Source organism: Orycteropus afer, unplaced genomic scaffold (genome assembly GCF_000298275.1).
Source record: "Orycteropus afer afer isolate SDZICR_OR568_19922 unplaced genomic scaffold, OryAfe1.0 scaffold00591, whole genome shotgun sequence".
Taxonomy (NCBI): domain Eukaryota; kingdom Metazoa; phylum Chordata; class Mammalia; order Tubulidentata; family Orycteropodidae; genus Orycteropus; species Orycteropus afer.
Genome location: NW_006922178.1, coordinates 200,259 through 211,779, shown reverse-complemented (window position 1 = coordinate 211,779; position 11,521 = coordinate 200,259).

Here is an 11,521-nt window from a genome sequence, read left to right as displayed (position 1 = left end):
AATGGGAATGGGAGTGGACTGAGGGGGAAGCGCTTGCTAGACTAGTCTTGCTACCAGCAATCTGGACTGGCACAGCAGCTGAACCTAATGTCTCTCCCAAGGTGAAAAAGTTTTGGTAAAAATAAATGGCAAATGGAAGAAAGGAGGAATAATAGCTGAAGGTAAAAGAATGAATAAATGAGTTATGCAGTGGAGAAAATCTAACAATCTGATACCTAAAGAAAGACTTAGAGCAGGGGGATAGTCTTCTCTCAGTTATATTTTATCAGAGGCCAGAAAGGGTGAAGATAAGACAAACTTTTGAAGTACCTGATCAGATCAGATGGACACCTGCAGCAGACCTGAATGGCTGGTACCTGAGTAACCTCACCCTTAAGACTCTCTGCCCTACTGAAGTCATTACAAATGACTGTTCGTAACTGGTAAAATGATTGGGAGGGGCAAGTTAATCCTTCAAGTATGGAAGAGCCAAATGCTAGAAAAGCCAGGGAGTGGCCTGCTGTGCAATGAATCACTTAATATAGCCTTTCTAGGCATAGTCCTCCATTTTGTGATGTATTGTGAATCCTAGCCACTGTGCCTGTGGTTAAGGTTTCATTTGTGGGTGGTATGTCCATTATTCTAGAGAGGCAGGATTAAGGTGAGATGTATCTTGACTTCCACCTTGCTACAGAGTGAGACTCAAGCCACCATCCTTAGTTTCCTTGAGGGTCCATATAGGAATGCTCTGACAAAATGTGCTCTCTTGCTCTGGATTCTGCATCTGTCCCATTACATCACCCCAGTTCTCGGGGCTTGAGATAGCAGCCAGTCATCTGACCTGCTGATTTGGGTTTGTCTGCCCCTGCAACAGTGTGAGTGAGGAAAGTCTCCCTAAACCACAAATTTGGGACTTGCCATCCTTCACAACCACGTAAGTTATTTCCTTAGCAGTTCATGAGTTCTGTGAGACATTACAGCAAAATATGGAACCCTAAGAAGGAGCTCTGGTGGCGTAGTGCCCAAGGCATTTGACTGTTAACCAGAAGGTTGGTGGTTCAAACCCACCAGCCACTCCACAAAGGAAGATTTGGCGATCTATTTCCGTAATGATTTACCACCTTGGAAACTTAAAAGCAGTTGCTATGAGCTAGAATGAACTGGATGGCAGTAAGTTTGTTTCGGTCTTATTTTTATTTATTTATTTATTTATTTATTTTGGTAAGAAGGGAGGAAGTGTATTGAGGGGAAGAGGTGAAAATTTACATAGCTAATTGGCTTTCCATTCAACAATTCATACGTATTTTATTTTGTGACATTGACTGCAATATTCATAATGTAAAGCACTCTTCCTATTTCCTCTGTGTGTTTACATTTCCATTCATCCTTCTTTCCTATTCCTTCCTGCTTTCTGAACTTTATTCCTTGGCGATGCTGTCCTTCTGATATTGTATGATTGACTGTTCTTTTGTAGTACGCACTTCACTGGTGTTATTGTTCACCTTATAGGCCTGTCTATTGTTTGGTTGAAGAATAAAGGTTTAACTGCCAGTGGTTCTTGAACTAGAAGGAAGAAGGAAGATTAGGAGGATCTTAGCAGCATGTCACATGCGTATATTCACTTACTCTTTTTTCCTTCGATACAGTGTTCACACTGTTCCCTGTAGCTTGGTGCCCTCCAATCCAGATAGCTCTGTGTTAGTTACTCTGCTCAGAGAAGACACCTCTATGTTTACTCTGCCAGGGCTGGGGAGAGCATGCACATAGACAATTGCATGGGGGAATGAGACCTAGGGATCAAACTGCTTTTATTAGCCCACCTATCTTTTGAGGCCACCCCAGTGGCACAGTGGTTAAGCATTCACCTGCTAACCAAAAGGTCAGCTGTTCAAACCCACCAGTCACTCCATTGGAGAAAGATGTGGTAGTCTGCTTCCATAAAGTTTACAGCCTTGAAAACCCTATGGGGCAGTTCTTCTCTGTCACATGGAGTCACTATGTGTTGGAATTGACTCAACAGCACCCAATACAGTAACACACTCCATTTCTATCCTTTGTTTCTGATCTGAGCCTTTTACAAATTGTGGAGTTTGGATCAGAATATTCTTGGCTTTCTCCACTCAAGCTTCAGATTCAGGTTTCTTGCATCTGCTAAGTAAGTTAACATTCATCCATCTGCTTTTCAGATTCCAAATTTACTGCCATTGTCTCATGCCTGTTCTCCTCACCCTTATGGATTTCTGTCTTTAAAAGAAAAAACATCTTTTTGCTATAGTTTTAGTGGTATTTCAAGAGGGAGGGAAATTCTATGAGTGTTAAATCCACCATCATTACAATCTTATTGCCTTTTTTAGTAATTGTCTAATATAGGATATAAAATTAAGTACTTAATCCTTGTAAGGCCTTATGAATTAAACATATAAATCTTAATTTAAAAAGTTACAATACTATTTGTAAAGCAATTGCAACTTAAAATCACAAGTCTAAATAAATTACTGAATTACACATTTGAAATTGAAATTACAAGACCAGCCTTTATTATACTACACCAAATTGATTTAGGTGTTAGAAATGATAACATGCTAAATATGTACAGATACCTGAATAAAGAAACATTAATAACTTATGTTTGGTTTTCTTTAAAAAAAAAAAAATGTACTCCTAACTCTAAATCTAAGGTTTAAAGATGCTAATCACTAAGCAAATAGTTACATAATCCCAATTAATTTGGGGATTGCCTTCTCAAACACTTTTTGAGTGGTCTTTCCCTATTTCAAGGCTTATCATCTACAATTTTTGTGGAATACTGTCACATGCATATATTCACTTACTTTCATTTTGCCACCCATTGATGATTCCCATGTGTCTATGTCACGGACCATTTCACAATTCTTTTATCTCTTCAGGTAAATTGACTACAGCCTTCAATATGGATTACACCACACATAAAGAAAACAAAAATCCTCACAACAGAACCAATAAGCAAAATCATGATAAATGGAGAAAAGATTGAAGTTGTCAAAGTTTTCATTTTACTTGAATCCACAATCAATACCCATAGAAGCAGAAGCCAAGAAATCAGATGACTATTGCACTGGGAAAATCTGCTACAAAAGACCCTTTAAAGTGTGAAAGAGCAAAGATGTCACTTTGAAGACTAAGGTGCACCTGACCCAAGCTATATGCAATAGCCTGTATGCATGTGAAAGGTGGTCAGTGAACAAAGAAGACCAAAGAAGAATTGATGTATTTGAGTTGTAGTGTTGGCAAAGAATACTGAAAATACCATAGACTACCAGAAGAACTAACAAATCTGTCTTGGGGGAAGTACAGCCAGAATAGACCTTAGAAATGAGAATGGTCAGACTTTACCTCAAATACTTTGGTCATGTTGTCAGAAGGGACAATTCCCTGGAGAAGGATATAATGTTTGGTATAAGTAGAGGGTCAGTGAAAATGGGGAAGACTTTCAAAGAGATGGATTGATATAGTGGCTACAACGATGGGCTTAACCACAGGAATTATTGTGAGGATAGCACAAGACTGGGCAGTGTTTCAACCTGTGGTACACAAGGTCACTATGAGTTGAAACTGACTTGATTTCACCTAACAGTAGCAATACTGCTGCCGCAGTAATTGATAAAATTTTGCATTTCTTCAGCTTTGAAAGGAGTTAAATTGTTTTTAGGTCTATCCCTAAAAACCTTTGAACTAGAGAGAATCTTATAATCTTTTCATCTTCTATTTCTGCTATCTCTTAGTGGTAAGCATCTTCTAGGTAATAAAACCAAAAAAATAAAAATAAAAATAAAAAACCAGAAAACCCACTGCCATTGAATCGGTTCTGACTTGTAGTGAACACCATTGAGTTTCTGAGGCAGTAAATCTTTATGGAAGTAGATTGCCCCATCTTCCTTCTGCAAAGTGGCTGAATGACTTCCAATTATCTCTTGATCTCTTTCTTGGTTGCAACTTCTAGGGTTATTCTATGGTCGTAATTAATGACAAAACCTAGAGAAGCTAAGGTAAAAAGCAAGATCCAGTATATAGCAAAGTGTCTCAGGAGATTTGATCTCCATTGCAGCTTTTCACAGGCAATCCCTGGAGCCTCTATTACCAAAGGTAAAATGCGCTTTGCAGTACTGTAAGTCAACTAGGGCTTCACCCTGGAGGAATGTGGGACTAGAGAAGGGTAGGAGAATGTGTCTGTCTAGCTGTATATACTGTGGCTCAATCTAGACTGTGCTTGTGAATGTGTTTGTGGAGGCAAACATTGAGAAAATGTAAACTACCTCTAATATCATCTTCATGTGAGCCTCAAAGGAACCTAATGGAAAATAGCTCTATGGATGGCCAAAGGTGTCAGAGAAGAGAAAGACTGCCAAGACTTATTGTAAATGCTAAGAATGTGCTAGTGATTTTTGCTGGCATATTGAGGCTCAGTAAGGGTGAGGAGAACACTGACATCCCCTCTTCTTATACACTGCAGGAAAAATAGAGCCCGCAAATTATCTTCAATCTCTCTACTGCAACTCAGTTTACTGAAATACTCAAACTTGTGAGTGGAAAATTTTGAAACCCACAAATAGTTCCACTGAGGACAACTAATCCCTAGTAAGAATGTTTGTTTCCATCCATGTATTCTCACCTTCCGAAGATCTAGTAAACTACTTCAACATCCTTAATATGGTATCTTCTCCATATTGGACTTTCTGCTTTCTCATATTTTTGGTGTATCTAAACTTCAGCTGGGTAATAACCTTTTGTCTTGGGATGTATGCTTTTAGCTTCAGATCTGCTCCATTTCAAATTCCCAAGAGCAAAACTCTGGCCCTCCTCTTTTCTGTTGGAACAGAGTTTCTTGCACCACACCATTTCATGGGCCACTGATTAGCCAACATTTTAACTGCCTTTGGGGTCAAGTCCCTACTACTCTTGGTCCAATCAGTTGTAGCTCCAGTGGGAGCATTAATGGAAGGTTACAGAATGAATTTTGTCTCCCCAAAAATTATGTTGAAGTCCTAAGCATTATACTTGTGAATGTGACCTTGCTTAAAAATAAGAGTTTCCTTTTGCTATGTTATTTAGGGCATATGAGAATAGAGTAGGTTCTAAACCTAATCACTTCTCAGAGATGTCTTATAAAAAGAGCAGAATAGACACAGAGTTATACACGCAGGGGGAAGACAGACACTAAGGAGAATCAAGGAATACCAAGGAGTGCCAAAGAACTAGGGCAGACAAAGAAGGCCTCTCTCCTATAGCTAATGCCATGATTTGGATTTCTAGCCTCCAAAATTGTGAGAAAATAAAGTCCTGTTCTTCACAGCCACACATAAGTTTATCTTATTATGGTAGCAGTAAGTAACCAAGACAAATAGTGATGGTCTAGTGCAGTTTCTTTTAGAAGAAGCTAAGGATATGATAGACACCATGAGGATCATTTCTTGTACACTCACCCTGAAGACCAAGAAAGGAGAGATTCCTTTCCTTGCCCTTCCCTTTTCCCTCTGGAAGAGCATTTAAAAGACTAAGGAATGCAGTCTCTGAGAGTGCTTCAGGGTGACCTGTTGTTGTTGTTGTTATGTACGACAAGTCGGACCCGACTCATAGTCACCCCTCCTTGGGTTTCTAAGGTGGTATCACTACAGAAGTAGATTGCCCAACCTTCCTCCCGAGGAGTGGCTGGTGGGTTTGAATTGCCAGCTTTCTGGTTAGCAGTCAAATGCCTTAGGCACTACACTGCCGACAAGACCAGAAAACTCACTGCTGTCTAGTTGATTCCAACTCTTAGCAACTCTATAGGATAGAATAGAACTAGCCCACAAGGCTAAAATCTTTACAGAAGCAGACTGCCACATCTTTGTAGTGCAAAGCAACTGTTGGGTTCAAATTGCTAATCCTTTTGTTAGCAGCTGAGCATTTAGCCACCAGGGCTCTGACAAGAGACACAGGCTTCTTTATGTGTTTTTAGTTATGCCTGTTGATGCATTTTGGCTTGAAGGTTTGGGAAGAAGTACCTTTTAGATTTGGAAACATTTAGTTACTTATGGACTTATGGCCACTCGCAATCTTTGTCTTCTTGCACATTTGAGGGTTGGGGAGTTTTCTGCTTGGAGTATATCTCTGACTTTGGAAATCCTATAGGAGTGAGGGTAAGCCAGAGATCAGGGGGAAGAGAGCTGGGAGAGGAAGTGGGACTTCCAGGTTTCACTCTAAATTAACATAACAACTTCCCATAGTGGGAAAGGGAGCAGAATTTAGGTGATAAGTATTACCAGAGTTGCAGCCTGTGTGTCATTCCACAGTGGCTGCAACAATGGGCTCAAGCATAGCTGTGATTGTGAGGATGGCACAGGACTAGACAGCATCTCATTCTGTTGCATATTGGATCACTATGAGTTGGAGTCAACTCAATGGCACCTAACAACAATGACATTGACAGGGTTAACATCCGAGCTAGTTGGTGGGCTCTCTGGAAAGCCGGATGGTGATCTATGGAGTGCATTAGTGTGATAGGCATGAACCTGAGCTCAGATCAAGATACATATCACCATAAGACTATGACTGACAAATCTGTCTTCTGCTGGCTGAGTTAAAAGATGGCATGGTGATATCAGAGCCTTGACCCATTCTGGCCCTTCCCAAGTCTCTGGGCCAAAGTGAAGAAATTCTTCTGTTCCCCCAGAGTGGGAACATTGGGCTATGGTATGCTGTGTAGCACCTAAGGCATTTGACTGCTAACCAGAGGGCTGCTTGTTCAAATCCACCAGCCAGTCCTAGGAAGGAAGACTGAGCAATCTACTTCCATAGGGATACTGCCTCGAAAACCCAAGGATAGATTGCTATGAGTCAAAATCAACTTGACGACAATCAGTTTTGTTTTAGTTTGTGCATCCTTGCCTTTCATTCATCTAGCAGACCCCAGTGATCCGGTTCTGTTTGCAGCTGCTTCAGTCATTCTTTGAGTTGCCTCTATTCCCATGATCTGTAAAGTGTAGAAGACAGGATTCCTTCCTCCTCCTCCTCCTGTCCATCCAGTCCGTAATTCACAAGAAAACAAAAATGGATTTAGAAGTCTTAAACAACTTGGAAGCCTATTGACTGAGTCTTCATCGAGATGTGAATGGCACTGACTGCCCTGTTTCATGGCTGGTCCAGCCCAGCAATTCCCTTTTGCCATCTTTAAGCACATCAAGGTTTAAGTATAGACCAGTTCATCCTTCCAGATTTGGGAGTCTTTCTTAACATCTCAGTCACCCCCTTCCCAAAAATAAAAATAAGAAAGAGGAGAAAGAGTACATTTACCATAGACTTACTCTTAAGTAGGTGCTATACCAAGCTTTGAATACATATTTTATTAATTTTCACAGAAGCCCTATAAAGTAGATAGCATCTCCATTTTAAAGAGCTGCAGAGATAGTAATAAGTTTGCCCAAGGTCACATGACAACTAATGAGCAAAGCCAGAATTCACTGTTGAGTTTATCTGACTCCAAAATACTTATGTGTTTGCAAAACATTTTTATTAAAATATTCACACCCCAAGGAAAGGATAAAGATGACAGTGAAAAATCACACACAATTCCACTACTCAGATATAACCACCAGCAACATTTGCTATATGTCTTTATAGACCTTTTCCCCTCTTCATCCACACAAACTCAAAACATATATTTGTTCGTTCACCAAATAATTTGGGCACCTGCTATATTTCAGGTATTTTTCTACATGCTGCAGTACCCAACATCCCCATCCTTGAGGAATTTACAATCTAATGGAAGTACAATAAACAAGTGAATAAATGCAAACTATAATATAGGTTAGCAAGTCAGCTATGTACAGCTACACAAGTTATGCACTGCAGAACTCCAGGGGGATCAACCACATGCAGTCAATGTGAGTGACATCTGCTGGAGTTGGGCAGCGGACAACCTACACCACATGTTAACGAGTAATGACAAAAGACATAAAGCCGTATAAAGGGGGACATTATTCCATGAAAAGAAGTTAGAAAATATCCCTTTGATTAGGAAATATTTGAGAATGACCAAAAGAAAGTGAGAGAACGGCATATACAGGGATCTAAAAGAAGACATTTTTTCTGTTTGTTTCTTTTTTTTTTAAGTTTTTATTGTCATTCAGGTGAAAGTTTATAAAGTATTAGCAAATTGGTTTTCCATTCAACAACTCATGAACATTTTGCTTTGTGACATTGACTGCAATCTCTACGATACAACAGCACTCTTCCCACTTTCTCCCTGTGTTTATCATTCCCCTTCATCCTTCTTTCCTATCTCTTCCTGCCTTCTGAGTTTTATCCCTGAACAAATGCTGCCCTTTTGATCTAGTATGGTTGATTATTCTAAGGAGTGCCTATCTCCCTGGTGTTATCGTTCACCTTATAGGTCTGTCTATCATTTGGCTGAAAGTTGAGCCATGGGGGTGAGTTCAGTTCCAGGCCTGACAGGTGTCTAAAGACCATGGTCTTGGGTTTCCACTAGTCTCTATCAGACCAGTAAGCCTGGTCTGTTTTATTATTTTGAGTTTTGTTCCACATTTTTCTCCCACTTGATCCAGGACCTCCTATTGTGATTCCTTTCAGAGCAATCAGCAGTGGTAACAGGCACCATCTAATTCCTCAGCAGGAAGACACTTTGCAGCAGGAGGAAAAGCTAATGCAAAACTTCTCAAGGCAAGAATGTTCTGTGCATGCTCAAGGAACAGCAAAGAGGGTGGCTTGAGTGGAGGGCAATGAGTGAGAGGAAAATAGTGAGACACAAGTCAGAGAGGTAGTGGGGGTCAAAGCACAGGGTCTGTGGATGTGGTAAAGACTTTTGATTTTATTCTATGTGATAGAAACCACTGAAGAGTCAGAAACAAAAACACTAAACCAATTGCTATTGAGTCAATTTCAACTCCTGGCTATCCAACATGCATCAGAGTAGAACTGTGCTCCATAGCATTTCCAGTGGCTGATTTTTTCACAAGTAAGTTTCCAAGCTTTTCCTCCAAGGCACCTCTAAGTGGACTCAAACCTCCAACCTTGAGATTAGCAGCTGAGTATTTGAAATACTGGTGGCATAGCTTTCAGCATCACAGCAACAGCAAGCCACCACAGTACCACAAAATGACAGATAAGCAATAGTGATCAAAATCATGGTCTATAGTTTTCAGAATATATTTCTCCCATAATCCAAGCAATCTGTTTTTATTGGAAATTTAGGTAATTTCCAATTTTTCACTGTTATAAACAATGAAAAGCCCCCTCTTACTCCCTGGGACACTGACTGCCTGCTTCTTGCACATATGACATCCAGAACCAGTCCTCAGGTGGGTCTGTCCCAAACCCAGACCTCATCTCCCCTCTAAGACTGGACCTTCTGCTCTATGTTCAAGATCCAGAACATGGAAGGATGAATCCCTTGGCTCCTCACTATCACATCACTTCCTCCACACTCAACCCCCATCAAACAGAGGCTGCTCATTTTAGAAGATAAATGGATGGAAGGATTCCTACCTATCCAGGTAGAGGACAGGAGAGTAGAAACAATTGTTATTTTGCCTCCTCCAGAATGCACAAGTGCTAAAAAAAAAATTGAGCAAGGTAGAGCCATGCCTTGCCCCTAAATGTGAAAAAAAAAAAAAAAAAAAAACTAGGCCTAATTATGTTAAACATTTCCCTTTAAGAAACAATCAGATTTTTAGAGATGGAAAAAGAGCACAGAAAAGCCAAATAGCTTGTCCTAATTTCTCAGGAAGTAAAACTACAGGCTGGGAATCACATCTGGGCCTGTCTGACTCCAAAGCCTGCTTCCTCCTTGCTCTCCATTGACTTCTGAAATCTCCCAAAGCATTCCATGACTACTGAACTACCTATGCTTACCAAAGTATAGAGTAAAGCAACCACCCTTCTGTGAACAGAGTCTAACCTGAGGCAAAACCTCAAGGCTTATTAGAGTCAAACCTCACTTTCACAAGCTCCGTGAAGCATACAGGCCATTTCCTAGTCCTCAAGTAACCTGCAATTTCCTGTCTTCTTTCCTTTACTAACATCCTTCCTAGGTCCAGATGCCTATCCTCCAGTCCCATGTTTTGGGATCCTACCTGTTTTTCAAGACCCAGCTTGGGTGCCACCTCCTCCAAGAACAATCTCAGCACTTTCTCTAACCCTTTCTTATGGGCCTGAGTATTTACTATCTTGTTTGGAGGTCATCTTTACATATATATATCTTATCTACTCTACTCCTCCCTTCTCTTATAAGACTAGACACTTTGAGGGAAGAAGGCCTGTCTAAATCACCTAACTCCTCCAGCAACCTGGTACTGTAGCTTTCACAAAGCAGCTTTTAGTATAGGTTTGAAGAATGAATGGATGGTTAGATGGGTGGATGGATGGATGAATGGATGGATGCTCTACCTATTCCTGTCTTGATAGTTATTTTATTATTATTATTATTTTATTGTGATCTGGGTGAAAGTTTACAGAGAAAATTCACTTTCCATACAGCAGTTCACATACACTTTGTCTCATGATATTGAATACAATTTATCACAATGCAACAGCTCCCCTCCCACTTCCTCCCAATAGTTACCTCTTCCCTGTGTCCATCCATCCATGCACTCCTGCCCCTGAGCTGTCTCCCTGGGCATAAACAGCCCTTCTTTCTCCCACGATTGTTCTCTTCAAGGAGTGTATCTACTCAGGTACATGTTCAACTCATATGCCTGTCTTTTGTTTGGCTGGAAACCACAGGAGTTGGTTCAATTCCAGACCTGAAGGGCAGCTAGGGGCCATAGTCTCAGTGGTTCCACCAGGCTCTATCAGACCAGCAAACCTGGTCCCCCCCCCCATTTTTTTATTTCCAAATGATTTTGAGTTTTGTTCCACATTGTTCTCCCTCTCTATCCAGGATATCCTACACAGATCCCCCTCTGAGTGGTTGACAGTGGTAGCTAGGCACCATCTATTTCTTCTGGTCCCATAGTTGTATAGGCTGGAGATTGGATGGTGTACCAGTCACTAGGACTGATTGTATCCATGAATTTTTGGTTTTCTTCATTCTACTTTGCTCTGGATGAGGAGAAACCCATCATTGCATCTAGATGGCTGCTTGCAAGCTTTTAAGATCCCAATCACTGCAAGCCAAAGTAGGAGGTAGAACATAGTTTTATGTAGTATGTTATGTCAATTGAGTTTGATGTCCCCTGTGACTACGATCCTGAAACCACAGGTTCAACTACTCACTCCCTCTGGGTAGCTGGCTGTGACCAAGAAGTGACTACAACCTTATCCCTTGTCAGCTCTACTATATCCCTGGGAATTCTTATAGAACATACAAATACACTTGTAGAACCATTGTCTGTCAACCCTATACATGGTCTTGGGTACGCTCCCTGCTACATAGACATACCTAACAGTTCAGACTATCCACCCATCTATCCACGTGTATACTCATGTTTGCCTTCACTGACAATGCAGTACTGTATGTGCAAAAGGGTTCATCTTTGTTGTCTGTACCTCCCATGTACCTCTCTATGTC